A 17,518-nucleotide genomic window follows, 5' to 3' on the forward strand; every position below is an offset into this window, starting at 1 on the left:
TACTGCCTACTGTAAGTGACAGCAACATAGGAGAAAAGTAATTTATGGCTCATTTTACTCTGGAAAAAATGTACCTCTTATTTGTCTATGTTTGCACATATTTTAAATGTTACAGTTTTTTGCCATAGTGCCCCTTTAAAGGACTTCCGAGGCCAAAATGAAGAAAATTACACTATACCTTTTTATTAGCAGAATCCACGGAGGACGTCCTGCACGTCCGCCGTCAATGCAGGCCTTTCCATTTCCCCAGGGCATGGCCCGACCCCATCGAATGGGTCGCATTGATTCCACCTCTAAGATGGCCGCCGCCTTGATCCGCGGCTGCGCAGTACGCTTTGCCGCGAGTGCGACTGCGCAGTGATGTGAGCATGCCCGACGTACACTTGGGGAGCATGCTGGGACCCACTACCCGGCGGGAGGTGGGCAAAAGGCTGCGCAGTTGCACTCGTGGCAAAGCGTACTGCGCAGCCGCGGATCAAGGCGGCGGCCATCTTAGAGGTGGAATCGTTGCGACCCGTTCGGTGGGATCGGGCCATGCCCTGGGGGAACAGAAAGGCCTGCATTGACGGCGGAACGGAGCGGGGGACGTGCAGGACGTCCTCCGTGGATTCTGCTAATAAAAAGGTATAGTGTAATTTTCTTCATTTTGGCCTCGGAAGTCCTTTAAGGTCTAAAAGCGGTTACAATTTCTCGCCATAGTGCCCCTTTTAAGTCAGGAAATAATTATACCAACACGGAGGTTAATTCACGTAAAATTATGATTCCCATTTCTCCTCGAAGCTGAAAACACTGTTTATGCATCCAACATACAAATATTGTGCCCAATTAGGCTGAAAATGCAAGTGTTTACTGGTGGCAGTTTCAAGACGGTAATCAGGTAATGGTGACCATCCATGTGAATAAGCCCTTATTATATATGATTTCATTTTATCAAGAACTATTTTCCAAATGCTACTGCTGCTGGTAATCGTCGTTATGCAGCAAAGTGGTTCTGCTATCGCTATCATTACACTGCAGCTGTCTACCTATTTGGTGGCTGTGGAAAGTTAGAGTTCTTGTGCTTACGGGTGCCTCAGTTCATGGAGTGATGCATGCTCCAATAATTATGGGCATCAGCTTAAAAAAAGATGTTAAACGGTTGTCAGCTATAAGCGACATAGACCCTTGTCCAGTATTGAGGTTACTTAGCAACACAACCTGAAAACAGCAAATCTTCCCTGCAGGCTTCATGCTGACAGACACACAGGGGGTCATTAGGTAAGTGAATGAATGTTCTATTTTAAATCAGTCTCGCATGGTGAAGTTAGAAAAAACACCCTGATGTAAAATACAGCTTTGGCTAGGAACGTAATAAAACAGACTCCCTATAAGGCATGATTTATTTTTCTTTATAAGACTCGGTTTTCCAAAGTGTTTATTTATACACTGTCATTCAAATCGTCCAAAGTACAGTGCATACACAGAAGACTCGGCCTATGAGAACTATCTGATGTAGTGCTTACTGTCTGTTTACTTAATATTAAAGCCCAGTTCAAGCTTTTTTTTTGTACATATTATGCAGAATATATCATGATTTGCAATTCATCAATTTTGTAAAACCCAATCCATTTTTACATTATTAATTTTCTAATGCTTCCCTGGCTAGGCTTGGAAAGCTGTTTTCCACAGCACTACTTGACTCATTCAATAGCCCATTTGTTAGCAGTCCGAAACAGAAGCAGGACCTGTGGATGCTGGAGGCGGTCTGGAAGTTTGGGCACCCCATAAGTGGCATGGAGATGGGATGGTACACTGGACACATGGCTGAAAAGAGTGGGGCCGGTGGGCTGGATTAAATAAACTAAATGAGTCATGTATAGCCCATGGGCAGCACTTTGGTCATGTCTGTTATAGAGTCACCTTGGTCAATGTACCCCTCATTTGGAATTACAGTATAGTGTTTCATAGAGTGGGTGGTTTCAAAAAAGTAGCCCCACTTCTGCCTCTAGAATAGTGTATTCAGTAGTATGGGCCTGCAACTGAGTTAATTAACTCATATCTATTAAGGAGAAAAAATAAAAGAAGCTGATTCAGGCCTCACTTTTCCAAAAAATATCAGCTTTATTGTGGACTCCCACCAATGGGAAACATCAGAATTCACCAAACATTTAAAATCAGTTCTACAAATAGACCAAGAGCACTCCTCCTTCTTTGCCTAATTTCGTACTGATTCCCAGCAGTGGGTGAACCAGTGATTGAATGGTGATTACTGGCCCAGTCTAAGAAGTTAAAATCTGGAGGACCAATCATATAGTTTCATTGTGTTCTGTGGAATATCCTTTCTAGAGGCTGCAGCACATTTGATTATACAGCTCTCCTGAAAACTACATAGAGGTCAAAACACTTACTGAAGAAACATTGCTGATAACAAGACAGAATCAGAATCATTTTATTTTGTCAAGCATGACTGGGTCGTGCCTGGAACTGGACTTGGCATGTACAGGGCTTTAGTGCAAAAAATAGGACATGCACAGACACAACAGAGTTGTTCACTTTAAGCTGAATTATTTTAAATTCTTTCTGTTTTAAGAAGACAAAACACTTTTAGCATTGCTTTTTAGGAGGGCTTTTCGGTCTTTTTTTTAGCCCCCTATACTTTCCTTGTGCTTTTTTGAGTCACCCCAAGCTGCTTGGTTACTGTGTTGTACTGGCCCGAGTCCCATCACATAGAGCCATATCAATTCCTGCCATGTACAGAGGAGGACTAAAAGTCCAAAACAGGCTGTCTGCATGTTGGGTTGGTATAGCTCTGTAAATTTTAAAGCTATAGGCTTGCTATACACCAGCGGTTGTGGATGCAAGCCTGGCTTCTGGGGCATAAAGAGATAATTTACATATTCAGTGGTGGTGCATTGTGGGTAACCATAAATGTTCACTTTAAACTGAATTATTGTAAATTCCTTCTGTCTTAAGAAGGCAAACCACATTTTACATCACCTTCTCAAAAGATAAGCTAGCTTGTTTGAGGCTACTTTCCCACCAAGACGTTGCGTTTTAGGGGACGTTATGGTCGCATAACGTGCCCCTAACGAAACGCATGGTGGTGTTGAAGTTGGACGTCAGATTGAGCCGCGTTATGCAGCTCTCAAAGCAGCCGCTCCAGGTTAGTGATAGGAAGTCCGGATCTTTTTAAGGATTCGGATCATTTGAATCGGAACATTGAAAAGATCCGGATCTTTGAACCAAATCATTTGAATCATTTTACTAGGGAAGCAGACTAGGGGTGAAATGATTAGCAGGACAGGACTTTCCCTGCACTGTACATTCTGTATGTTCCTGTTTCCTCCAGACAGACATCCATTGTGAACCGAATCTTTCATTGTGATGATCCGGATGATTTGACTCACAAAAAAGATCCGGATCAAATGAAAGATTCGTTCATGATCCGGACAACACTACAGTCCCACCACGAGTCTCCTCAGTGCAGTGAATATCAATTAGCCATGTGGCTGGCGCGGAGGAGGAGGGGAGACCTCCTCCTCCAACATTACTGAGTATGTGCAAATAATCTAACGTGGCTTAGCCCAGTATAACGTACAGCATGCAGCACTTTTTTAAACGCGCTGCGTTACTATGTTATGCAACGTGTGCACTGTGAACAGCAAACTGATTTTACAGTGCTGTGAGTTAGGCTGCGTTACTGGCTGCTGTAACGTGGGGCATTAAAGTCCCACTGTGAAACCAGCCTAAAGGAAAACTATTATGAAAAATTGTAAACTCTAAAATACATATAAAAACCTACAAATAAGATGTACACTTTTCCCAGAGTAAAATGCACTTTAAATTAATTTCTCCTATGTCACTTACAGCACATAGTAAAAAATATAATACAGATTTTAGACTAGTCCATCTCTTCACTTAAAATTTTCATTATTTCCTTTATTCTTTACAAAAACACTGCCTGAAAAGAATCCACAAAGTTATACCAGCCAGCTTTCCGACCTGCTTGAACACTATTTTAGCAGCTGGATTGAGCAACTGAGCATGAATAAGTGATTTTGCGAAAAAAAAGGTAAATACCTTGAGAACCCCCATGAGGGGATGGATTAGTCAAAACCAGTCAGATCAATCAGATTTGAATTATTTACTATCAGTGACAGCAAGATTGGAAAAAATGTAGTGCATTTTACACCGCAACAAATGTATATTTTATATGCGCATACAAATTTTTTTGCAACATTGGTTCTTTAACCATTTATGCTGCCTGGACATGATTGTCACATCCAGGCGGCTGCTGTTGCGCTGCTGTGTGCTCCTGCGCGTGCCCGCATGTGCCCGTGTTGCCCACCGTTAGCCCAGAGATCAATGAGTGGCAACATAGTTTTCATTCATTGATCTAAGTCCCCGGTAAAAAGACCGACGGCTTCTTATCAGAAGCCGCCGTATTTCTGATAAAAAAAGTTTCCCGTCCTTATGCTTCCAGGACTAAAAAAATGTTTTTTACTGTGTTTACTTCTTACTGTGGCTATCTTGTGGCCAAATAGTAAAACGATATCTACATACATTTTTTAATGAAATAAACACACATTATTACTAGAGATGGCCTGAACCTCCGGTTTTCGGTTCGTGAACTTCCGCAAAAGTTCGGTTCGCGCGAACTTTCGCGAACTGCAATAGACTTCAATAGGGAGGCGAACTTTGAAAACTAGAAACACTTATGCTGGCCACAGAAGTGATGGTTAAGATGTTTCAAGGGGTCTAACATCTGAGTTTTTGCTTGGATGAGTGGGATAGATGCCAAAAGTCCCGGGGAAAAATCTGGATTTGACGCAAAGCAGCATTTTAAAGGCAAAAATCACATTGAATGCTAAATTGCAGGCCTAAAGTGTTTTAAAACATCTTGCATGTGTATACATCAATAAGGGAGTGTAATTCGAGTACTGCTTCACACTGACACACCAAACTCACTGTGTAACGCACCGCAAACAGCTGTTTGGGTTGTGACGGCCGTGCTCTTCCTCAGTGATATCAGGTAATGTCTGACTACCTTATCAACTTTCGATGGTTCTTTCTCTACCATTGTTAAAGCTTACATCTATTTTTTTTATTACATTTTTTGCTGGCTGTTCAGTACTTGTAATGAGAATCTGTTATGGAGGGCAAGTCTGCCATTGTGAGTGACCACGGGTAATGGCCGGGGAATCAGGGTTCGATTCCGGTCTGGAGTGGGAGCCTGAGAACCGGCTACCACCACCACACATCCAAGTAAGGACCCATTTGCTGTATAAGTAATGTACCTGCCCTGACTGTGCTTAGCAGACCAGGCATCTGTGGTCAGATGGACCCTTGACCCAGCACAAGACGAACCAAATCGAAAGCATTTGCCAAGAATGTATTATGAAGGGCAAGTCTGCCATTCATTTAACTGTGTGAAACTTTTGATGGTACTTTCTCAGTAGCATGGTGACCATGGGTAATGGGATTCCTGGTTCGATCCCGGTCCGGAGTGGGAGCCTAAGAAATGGCTACCACCACCACACATCCAAGGAAGGCAGGAGGCACGCTGTGGACAAAGGAGTAGGAACGGTTACCACACATCCAAGGATGGCAGCAGGCATGGCATGCACGTCCCGATAGTGACCAAAAATAACAATGCAGGAGGACTTTCGAGGCCCTGCTGTATATGAGATGAATCAACTTTAAATCCTTTAACAAGAATCTGTTATGGAGGGCAAGTTTGCCATCCATTCAAGTGAAAGGTATGCACTGACTACTAGGTATAATACAATGTGCAGTCAAAGATGCAGTGAAAGGTATGCAGTGACTGCAAACAGCTGTTTGTGTAATGACGGCCATGCTGGACTGGTGCACACCATGATGAGAGTGCAGGTGATGGTGGCTTTCCAGCCCATATGGTCGCCGGGCTGAGGTAGCTCAATGACAGAACAACAGTGACTGTCCAGCTGATCGAATTTGGTCTGTCCACAATGAAGCAACTACCTTATTATCTTGGGTGCCCCCCCGAGACACTCATATAGCCGGCGGTCATTGCTTCATTGTGATACACAAGCCCCTTCACCTCAGCAAGGTAATGATCACGAAGGGGAATTGGCACATGTACATGCCTTTTGTTTTGTTGTTGCAGCTGCAGTGCAGCCAGAAAAATTAGGCAGGCATGTACACGCACCAGAAAAATTATTATAGTGGCCGCTGGTCAAAATTCAGGAATCCACATGGAGTCCTGGACCCTGTTGGTGGTGGTGGAGAAGGCAGTCAACCGGCCTGCGGGCAGAGATGCTGTGTGGGGTGCGACTTAGTCTTGGGACAGGCAGTCACACGGCGTGCAGGCAGAGATGCTGTGTGTGGGGACTGACTTAGTCCTCGGGCAGGTCTGAGCGTGCTTTGCAGACCAGGCAACCGTGGTCAGATGGACCCTTGACCCAACGTTGTGTGCCAGAGATGTCACCACTTGCCTTTCAACATCACGGTACAGTTTAGGTATCGCCTTTTTTGAGAAAAAATTGTGGCCTAGTATCTTCCACTGCGGTGTGTGGCTTTGCTTTTGTGTGCTGCTTTTTCTCAGGTGGTCAACCCATTGCAGTTTGTGCTTTGTAATCATATGCCTTCGTAAGGTAGTTGTCCCTTTGTAATCATGTGCCTTCATAAGGTAGGGTCTTGGTCTTTCCACGGCTCAATTTTCAGTGGCAGAGAGTACAGATGGCATTGCTTTCATCTGAGGCAGACACACAAAAAATGTCCACACCGCTGAGCCCTGGGGTGATGGCACTTTGGTGGTGGCGGCTGACTGAGTGTTAAGTGGGGTGCCAGAATCGAAGCAGGAGGAGGAAGATATGTCACGCTTCCGTGCGGAAGCTGAGAAAGATGAGGTGTTCTGTGTTAGTCAACGATGTCCTGACAATATTGGGGGTTGATGGCACGTTCCTTCTTCTGAACACTGTACTTTGGTCGAGGGCTGCACGAAACCATGACAGAGCGACCTCGAACAGACCTGCCATATTGTCACCATACATTATACTAGGGATATAATTTTAACATTGCAATACCTGGGACAAATGGCCAAATAAAATGTGTGGATTTTATTATGGTAGCATTAATTATTTTAAAACTATAATGGCTGAAAACTGAAAAATAATGATTTTTTTCATTTTTTTTTTTATTATTCCTATTATAATGCATTTAGAATAAAATAATTCTTAGCATAATGTACCACCCAAAGAAAGCCTAATTGGTGGCGGAAAAAACAAGGTAAAGATCATTTTGTTGTGATAAGTAGTGATAAAGTTATTGGGGAATGAATGGGAGGAGTGCTGAAATGTGAAAATTCCTCTCGTCCATAAGGTGAAAAATACCCACAAACTGAAATGGTTAAGGTAAGTACATTTTCCATTGAAGATGAGGGTGCAATAAACAAAATCTCGAGCACAACATACCAGTAGCAGGGGATATTCAGGCATGTGATATGTACACAAATCATTAAAGATACAATCAGCACAATTTCACTCCTGACACTTACAGGAAAGAAGTTAACTGGAGCATTATAAAAATGTACACAATCTATGCCGGTTATTACGTTATTATGTGTGTGTTTGTGTGTGTTCATTTCAATGTTACTGTCTTTCCTCTCTCAAATTAATGGGAGCTGTGAAATACATCTGTGCTTTTTAATTAAAGGTAATTATAACAATATGCAAATTATCCCTATTTGATCCTAATTAGATGGTAATTACAGCTATGTGCATGCAAATTGAACTCCTGCCTTGGGAAGCAGACTGGTTTCTGGGGGTTGTGACTGCTTTTGTTTTTTCCCAGTGACTTTGCAATTATACTGTTAATTATCTTATGTTTCTATAGGTGAGAAAATAGGCTTAGTGACAACACAATTGGATCTGCATTATTTTTATGTAAGCTCACTTTAGGAATCAATAGCATATGCTATATTTATTATTGTTACTGTGGTCCAAGGAACAGAACAATATTACATATTAGGCTGAAGTCCAATCAACTACAATAATGTTATCCTGAAATTGTAATGCTCAAAGCAATGTAACAGCATCCTCTCTCCACCTGTCTGGCCCAGATAGATTCTTAGTTTCAGAGATTTCTTTTAAAAGACAACTGTCAATAAACAAGTGAGTGTTATAAAACTACAAAGTACAAATTATGTCTAAGTATTATTTCATAGTTGTGTAAGGGCTCTTTCACTCCAACTTCACAAAACGCTATCTTATGCTGGGCATACACCGGAGTTGTGCAGCCTTATCAATCGAGCCTGATGGCTTGATTGCTAATATCCGACAGGTCCGATGACCTGCCGGATAGATTCTCCGCTCGATCCCCGCCGGCAGACAATAGCGGGGAATCGAGTGGCTGTTGAAGAGCGCCCGCATGGACAAGCGGGGATCGATCCGCGCGCACGCGCGGATGAGCGGGGACGCGGCGGGGGTTGATCCGCCGGATCAACCCGTGTATGCCCATTAGAATGCAAACGTGTTGTGCATTTTGCGATTTTCACTATGCTGGCCTTTATCGAAACGCAGGAAAAATGCAGCAGAACTGCAATTGCCTTTTTAGAAAATCGGAAATGCATTCAGTGGGAATATATTCTCACAATTCCAGTTGTAACTTTACTGTACTTGCGTTTGGAAAATTGCAAGCCCTAAGCAAGTTCCTACTTTTCATGTTAAGAATCAGAGCCAAAAGCTGTACTTTGGTTTGTGTAGATTTTAGCTGCATCCATTAGCAGAGGTGATTCTTTTTTATTTGAAATGTAACATCACAGCTACTGTTGGGCCCATATGCAATTCACTTTTTTTCCTAGGTGATATTTTTGAATTTGTCAATATAATGTCTTTTAAAGGGAACCTGAAATCAGAAGGATATGGATTTTCCCTTTTAAAATAATACTAGTTGCCTGACTCTCCTGCTGATGCTGTGCCTCTAATACCTTTAGCCTTAGCCCCTCAACAAGCATGCAGATCAGGTGCTCTGACTGAAGTCAGACTGGATTAGCTGCATGCTTGTTTCAGGTGTGTGATTCAGCCACTACTGTATCCAAAGAAATCAGCAGGACTGCCAGGCAACGGGTATTGTTTAAAAGGAAACATCCATATCCCTCTCAGTTAAGGTTCCCTTTAAGCCACTAGAAAGCAAAAAAAAACACTAAAAATAAATTTGTCAGTACTTTTTTGCCTTCTTTTCGGTACTTTTTCAGTTGAAAAGTGCTGAAAAGTTATTTTAAAAAGAAGATGAAAATGTATCCCCTAGGAGAAAACTCAGGTGAGAAAGTGAATTGCATATGGACCCTGGTCTCTGTATCTCTTAAGGTGACTGTAACGATTGTGGAACTTTCTCCGTGATCAGCGCACAACGCGTGCACTGACACGGCGGAAATCCTCCACAAGCGTGTAATTGCAGGCACCCAGCAAAAGGTGCTACGCACCTGTAGAGGGAAATTCCTGTCGGCAGATGGCGCTGGGGAGTGCAGAGGAACCAATCCTCTGTACCTCCACAAATGCCAGACAGGAATTGTATGAAGCGCAGAACGCAATCGCAAGAGAGGCGATTGCGAATGAGAACGAGGAAAGGGACAGGTTGTATGTATGTGCGCTAATCCAGTCGCCACCCCGCGACCGCGCACACACAACAGCAGATATGAAATAGGAACGCGATCGCGAGAGGTGCGATCGCCAGACGTGACACAAGGCAGATCAGAATAGAATATGAGGGTAGCAAAGGCACAGCAAATAATACAATGAGAAGATGTGGAAAATAACAAATGCTAGCTAACCGCGAACACCGCACTCATTCCCAACAGTGCACGCGGTTATGCGCGGTCTCCGCGTGATAAGCACAATAGAGACAAGCACGCCTAACTAACCATTAACAGACAAACATGAAACAGAGGACGCGAACGCTTGCTTAACGGTTACCTCACCGAGCCTCCAGCAAGCGGTCGTAGCAGACAAGACAGACACACGAAAACAGGGACAAGCGAGAGATAGGATCCACAGCACTAGCGAAAAGTGGCTAGCGCGATCCAGGTACAGAGTAGCAGAACAGAAGGATCCACAGCGCTAGCGAAAAGTGGCTAGCGCGATCCCAGGAGACAGAGCAGAAGGATCCACAGCGCTAGCGAAAAGTGGCTAGCGCGATCCAGAGAGGCAGAACAGAAGAGATAGCTGGTAGCAACCGCTGCACCAGCTATGCTCCAAGAACAGAGATCAGAACGACTTCCTATCGACCACCGCTGGGACAGGACAATCGCAACAGACAAACAACACAGATAAACAATCCTAACTGCACTAGGGAAATCTGCCTAGCACAGTTTCCAGGAATTACTCTAAGCTGATCTTCAAACAGAGAGTAAGGCTGACACCCCACCAGGAGTGTTCCATAGGACGAAATCCTTATGAACAGCCAAGCATTGTGGGAAAGACAGTACTTATAGTACACGCCTCCAATGAATGTGGCCAGGCAATTTGCATGACAACTTATGCAAATTCCTCTGCAAGCACAAGCTGCAAAACTGACAGAAGCTCTTCTTTCCAGAGTCCTGCAGCATGCAAACCTACACAATGGTCAAAAGGCTGCCTGCCTGCACAGGCAGCTGAGCAAATCATCACAGTACCCCCCCCCCTCCAGGGTCGAATTCCAGATGACCCTCAAAACTGCTATTAGCAACAGACTCAAACTGAAGACTCATGAAGGTCGGGGCAGCCCGACAAGGTCCAATTCCAGAGTCAGTCCACCCGAAACCGACCTCATCGGAAACAGAAGCCACCGAAACATGCCCATCAGTACTACCAATCTCAGTATAACACCCATCAGGACTGTGAATGCCAGAGAAGAAGCCATCGACACCCTCCAGACAATACCCACCACCTTCCAAGGAGCGTCCGAAAATACCAAACCTGCCACATTACCTGTTCGAAGTGTCCCTTACAACACAAAAGCCACCGTTGATCTTATCCAGGGTACCAAGCAAAATTTCTCCCGGAATCTCCCAGAACCTTTTGAAGCTCCACAGAGATCCCAAGAGGGCAGAACAATCACCAGGCTCACATAGAGAATTACCAAGAACCCCCACGGAACCAATGACAATTCCGGATTCAGAATTACAAGGACACCCATCAAGATCAAGACTTTCAGGGACCACTTCTGGGCATGCAAGCAGGCAGGCCATATCAGAGCATGTCTCCACCGAGGAAGCATCTGAGTACGCTGGTAACCGAGGCACACTTGGGCTTTCTGGGTCACAGAGCACACTGGGGTACACCAGCACAGGAGAAACCTCAGGACATGTCGGGAAACTGCCAACCTCAGAGTCCGGCACGACAAGACCAAAACCAGTACCGGATAGAGAATCATCATGAGTGGAGGTCACAGGCACTGGACTTTCAAAAGAAGACTCGGATACAAATTCAGAAATTTCTGTGACAATAATATCATCATTGACTACATATGAGTGAAGCTCCATCAGAGCTGAAAAGGTAGCCAGCAAGGCAGCAATGCCTACGGAAGAGGGTAACACCTCAGAAGGACTTGGGGGGCAGGAGACATCTCCTACAAGTTCTGTACCCTTTGGGAGGAACTCGGAGACCTCCAGAACATCAAACAAGACCTCAGGAACATCATTTTTCAAGTTTTCTAAGAAGGATTCTGTACTATCCATGTTACAGGGCAAAACTGGAACTTTATTTTGAGAACAGGGCAGATGTCCCAGGGAAGGTTCCACCATAAACTGAGACTGAATTTCATCATCATGAGTGGAATGTACAGGAATATTCACTGGACCACACACTGACTCCCTAACTTTAATCTCGCTGCACCCAGAATTCTGAGTAGCAGTCAAACTAGCTTGCAACTCCAAAACTGCAGAAAGACAGGTAAAAATAGCAGCAATACCTAGACGAGCCTCTAGGGGCAGGGCAGGAGATATTGTACAAGGCAATATTGACTCATCCAGAGTACAGGGTGGAGAGTCAGAACTTTCTTCAAAGCAAGAAAGGGACTCCCAAATGTCAGTGTGATTGGACATCGTTTTGTTATTCATGGTACAGGGCAGGCTCAGAGAAAGCATCTCTGAATAAGGCAAAGAAGGTACAGCATCAGATTCGCAAAACCGAAGCGCTGTCTCACTCTTAGATTCGGCTAACAATGTCGAATCCGAGGAATCAGAACGCAAAACCTGCGAATCAAAATTCACTTTAGGTTGTGAAACTGATGCTTCCATAGCGCAAACCTCCGCGATCTGCGGAGCAGACTGCAAGGCATCTAGTACCGAAACACTGGAGCAACTGTCTCCAGGCAACGGGCCCTTACAGGTGAGAACAGGGTAAGACAGGGAATCATTTGCAGGAGAAATAGGGACATCAACAGGATAAACTTTATTAGGCATATTAATTTTACTTTTGACGCTGCATAGTCGAGAAACTTTCCCCATAGCAGGGTCACAGATGGAAGATCTCAAAGATCAGCTTCTAAATGACAAAGGATCCCACACATCCTTGAGGAAACCGGCAGACTCATACCGATCACAATCTGCAGGAACATCCGAGAAACAGGCATCAGATCGCACAGATTCAAACTGCACACTGTCAGGAGAGAATCCTTCAGGATTCGCACAGGAATCAACCACAGCGGCATACTCATTCATTTCAGATTGCACAAAGTCAAGACTCTCATGCTTTACCCCAGAAAGGTAGGAACAATCATCCGACAACGATGTCTCTTTATTGGAATCAATTGGTTGGTGTGTGTGCAACTCATCCAAAATCGTTTGCCATACATAGATCACCAGATCCACATCATCCTTGTCACATTCATCGGAATCAATCAGAAGGTACATAGAATCAAGACAAGCATTCAAGACATTTTCGCTTTTTGCGATGTAAAAATCGCAAAAGGCTTTCCAATCAAAATCGAATTCCTCCAGCAAGGCCCCAACATCCCAGGAAGCAAATGGGGGTTCAAACAGGCCAGTATCCAGATAATCTCCATAGGGGTGGAGTTCAGGAACAAGAACAGATTTTTTAACTGCTTTAATGTAGTGTGCGATCCTACCTATAGCAGAATCCACATAAGCTTTGGATTGGGGCAAACAACCTGGAAACTGATCAGCAGATGCATTATAAACATCATTATCATACTGCATGGTTTTGCCCATTTCAGACTTGACAGAAATAACCTCTTTATTTGTGGTTGCTATGGGCAACGGATTTTTCTGCTGGGAAGCCTTCTGAGATCTTTTACGTTTAGACTTAGAGGCTTTGGATGGCTGCTTTATGGATGAAAGAGTAGATGGAACAGCTGATTGAGCTGCTGACAACAACTCATTAAGGGGGTATGGTAATTGAGGTAATCTCAGCCAATTGTGAATTAAAAAGGCCAAGAATTCCAGGGGTCTTTGACTCAGGGTGGTATGATCTAACACATCATAAGCCCACATTGACATTTCGCCCCCCAACAGAATGTAGACCATTTGGGGGCCCAGGTAGACACTGGGGTGCATTGGAATTCACGGTTCGCTAACAGTTTCGTACACTCAGACAAAAATTCGTCTGCTAATTCAGGTTCAAGTTTTTTAAATCTCTTAAAGGTACAAGAGCCATATTCGACAAAATCGTACAAATCGGAAATTCCGTCTACACTGGGGTTTTGGGTTGGGATGGTCATACTGTAATGATTGTGGAACTTTCTCCGTGATCAGCGCACAACACGTGCGCTGACACGGCGGAAATCCTCCACAAGCGTGTAATTGCAGGCACCCAGCAAAAGGTGCTACGCACCTGTAGAGGGAAATTCCTGTCGGCAGATGGTGCTGGGGAGTGCAGAGGAACCACTCCTCTGTACCTCCACAAATGCCAGACAGGAATTGTATGAAGCGCAGAACGCAATCGCAAGAGAGGCGATTGCGAATGAGAACGAGGAAAAGGACAGGTTGTATGTGTGTGCGCCAATCCAGTCGCCACTCCGCGACTGCGCACACACAACAGCAGATATGAAATAGGAACGCGATCGCGAGAGGTGCGATCGCCAGACGTGACACAAGGCAGATCAGAATAGAATACGAGGGTAGCAAAGGCACAGCAAATAATACAATGAGAAGATGCGGAAAATAACAAACGCTAGCTAACCGCGAACACCACACTCATTCGCAACAGTGCACGCGGTTATGCGCGGTCTCCACGTGATAAGCACAATAGAGACAAGCACGCCTAACTAACCATCGACAGACAAACATGAAACAGAGGACGCGAACGGTTGCTTAACGGTTACCTCACCGAGCCTCCAGCAAGCGGTCGTAGCAGACAAGACAGACACACGAAAACAGGGACAAGCGAGAGATAGGATCCACAGCACTAGCGAAAAGTGGCTAGCGCTATCCAGGTACAGAGTAGCAGAACAGAAGGATCCACAGCGCTAGTGAACAGTGGCTAGCGCGATCCCAGGAGACAGAACAGAAGGATCCACAGCGCTAGCGAAAAGTGGCTAGCGCGATCCAGAGAGGCAGAACAGAAGAGATGGCTGGTAGCAACCGCTGCACCAGCTATGCTCCAAGAACAGAGATCAGAACGACTTCCTATCGACCACCGCTGGGACAGGACAATCGCAACAGACAAACAACACAGATAAACAATCCTAACTGCACTAGGGAAATCTGCCTAGCACAGTTTCCAGGAATTACTCTAAGCTGATCTTCAAACAGAGAGTAAGGCTGACACCCCACCAGGAGTGTTCCATAGGACGAAATCCTTATGAACAGCCAAGCATTGTGGGAAAGACAGTACTTATAGTACCCGCCTCCAATGAATGTGGCCAGGCAATTTGCATGACAACGTATGCAAATTCCTCTGCAAGCACAAGCTGCAAAACTGACAGAAGCTCTTCTTTCCAGAGTCCTGCAGCATGCAAACCTACACAATGGTCAAAAGGCTGCCTGCCTGCACAGGCAGCTGAGCAAATCATCACAGTACCCCCCCCCTCCAGGGTCGAATTCCAGATGACCCTCAAAACTGCTATTAGCAACAGACTCAAACTGAAGACTCATGAAGGTCGGGGCAGCCCGACAAGGTCCAATTCCAGAGTCAGTCCACCCGAAACCGACCTCATCGGAAACAGAAGCCACCGAAACATGCCCATCAGTACTACCAATCTCAGTATAACACCCATCAGGACTGTGAATGCCAGAGAAGAAGCCATCGACACCCTCCAGACAATACCCACCACCTTCCAAGGAGCGTCCGAAAATACCAAACCTGCCACATTACCTGTTCGAAGTGTCCCTTACAACACAAAAGCCACCGTTGATCTTATCCAGGGTACCAAGCAAAATTTCTCCCGGAATCTCCCAGAACCTTTTGAAGCTCCACAGAGATCCCAAGAGGGCAGAACAATCACCAGGCTCACATAGAGAATTACCAAGAACCCCCACGGAACCAATGACAATTCCGGATTCAGAATTACAAGGACACCCATCAAGATCAAGACTTTCAGGGACCACTTCTGGGCATGCAAGCAGGCAGGCCATATCAGAGCATGTCTCCACCGAGGAAGCATCTGAGTACGCTGGTAACCGAGGCACACTTGGGCTTTCTGGGTCACAGAGCACACTGGGGTACACCAGCACAGGAGAAACCTCAGGACATGTCGGGAAACTGCCAACCTCAGAGTCCGGCACGACAAGACCAAAACCAGTACCGGACAGAGAATCATCATGAGTGGAGGTCACAGGCACTGGACTTTCAAAAGAAGACTCGGATACAAATTCAGAAATTTCTGTGACAATAATATCATCATTGACTACATATGAGTGAAGCTCCATCAGAGCTGAAAAGGTAGCCAGCAAGGCAGCAATGCCTACGGAAGAGGGTAACACCTCAGAAGGACTTGGGGGGCAGGAGACATCTCCTACAAGTTCTGCACCCTTTGGGAGGAACTCGGAGACCTCCAGAACATCAAACAAGACCTCAGGAACATCATTTTTCAAGTTTTCTAAGAAGGATTCTGTACTATCCATGTTACAGGGCAAAACTGGAACTTTATTTTGAGAACAGGGCAGATGTCCCAGGGAAGGTTCCACCATAAACTGAGACTGAATTTCATCATCATGAGTGGAATGTACAGGAATATTCACTGGACCACACACTGACTCCCTAACTTTAATCTCGCTGCACCCAGAATTCTGAGTAGCAGTCAAACTAGCTTGCAACTCCAAAACTGCAGAAAGACAGGTAAAAATAGCAGCAATACCTAGACGAGCCTCTAGGGGCAGGGCAGGAGATATTGTACAAGGCAATATTGACTCATCCAGAGTACAGGGTGGAGAGTCAGAACTTTCTTCAAAGCAAGAAAGGGACTCCCAAATGTCAGTGTGATTGGACATCGTTTTGTTATTCATGGTACAGGGCAGGCTCAGAGAAAGCGTCTCTGAATAAGGCAAAGAAGTTACAGCATCAGATTCGCAAAACCGAAGCGCTGTCTCACTCTTAGATTCGGCTAACAATGTCGAATCCGAGGAATCAGAACGCAAAACCTGCGAATCAAAATTCACTTTAGGTTGTGAAACTGATGCTTCCATAGCGCAAACCTCCGCGATCTGCGGAGCAGACTGCAAGGCATCTAGGACCGAAACACTGGAGCAACTGTCTCCAGGCAACGGGCCCCTACAGGTGAGAACAAGGTGAGACAGGGAATCATTTGCAGAAGAAATAGCGACATCAACAGGATAAACTTTATTAGGCATATTAATTTTACTTTTGACGCTGCACAGTCGAGAAACTTTCCCCATAGCAGGGTCACAGATGGAAGATCTCAAAGATCTGTTTCTAAATGACAAAGGATCCCACACATCCTTGAGGAAACCGGCAGACTCATGCCGATCACAATCTGCAGGAACATCCGAGAAACAGGCATCAGATCGCACAGATTCAAACTGCACACTGTCAGGAGAGAAACCTTCAGGATTCGCACAGGAATCAACCACAGCGGCATACTCATTCATTTCAGATTGCACAAAGTCAAGACTCTCATGCTTTACCCCAGAATGGCAGGAACAATCATCCGACAACGATGTCTCTTTATTGGAATCAATTGGTCGGTGTGTGTGCAACTCATCCAAAATCGTTTGCCATACATAGATCACCAGATCCACATCATCCTTGTCACATTCATCGGAATCAATCAGAAGGTTCATAGAATCAAGACAAGCATTCAAGACATCTTCGCTTTTTGCGATGTAAAAATCGCAAAAGGCTTTCCAATCAAAATCGAATTCCTCCAGCAAGGCCCCAACATCCCAGGAAGCAAATGGGGGTTCAAACAGGCCAGTATCCAGATAATCTCCATAGGGGTGGAGTTCAGGAACAAGAACAGATGTTTTAACTGCTTTAATGAAGTGTGCGATCCTACCTATAGCAAGATCCACATAAGCTTTGGATTGGGGCAAACAACCTGGAAACTGATCAGCAGATGCATTATAAACATCATTATCATACTGCATGGTTTTGCCCATTTCAGA

General features: G+C 44.9%; 1 long non-coding RNA gene across 1 annotated transcript; it reads left to right on the forward strand.

Annotated features, from left to right (window-relative positions):
• The first annotated feature begins 1,171 nt into the window (after positions 1-1,171).
• LOC137544866 (uncharacterized) lies at positions 1,172-1,861 on the forward strand. The gene is made up of 2 exons (XR_011025928.1): positions 1,172-1,257; positions 1,646-1,861. It is a non-coding gene; the product is annotated as an uncharacterized lncRNA (long non-coding RNA).
• The last annotated feature ends 15,657 nt before the right edge of the window (positions 1,862-17,518 follow it).

Source organism: Hyperolius riggenbachi, chromosome 2, assembly GCF_040937935.1.
Source record: "Hyperolius riggenbachi isolate aHypRig1 chromosome 2, aHypRig1.pri, whole genome shotgun sequence".
Lineage (NCBI taxonomy): Eukaryota > Metazoa > Chordata > Amphibia > Anura > Hyperoliidae > Hyperolius > Hyperolius riggenbachi.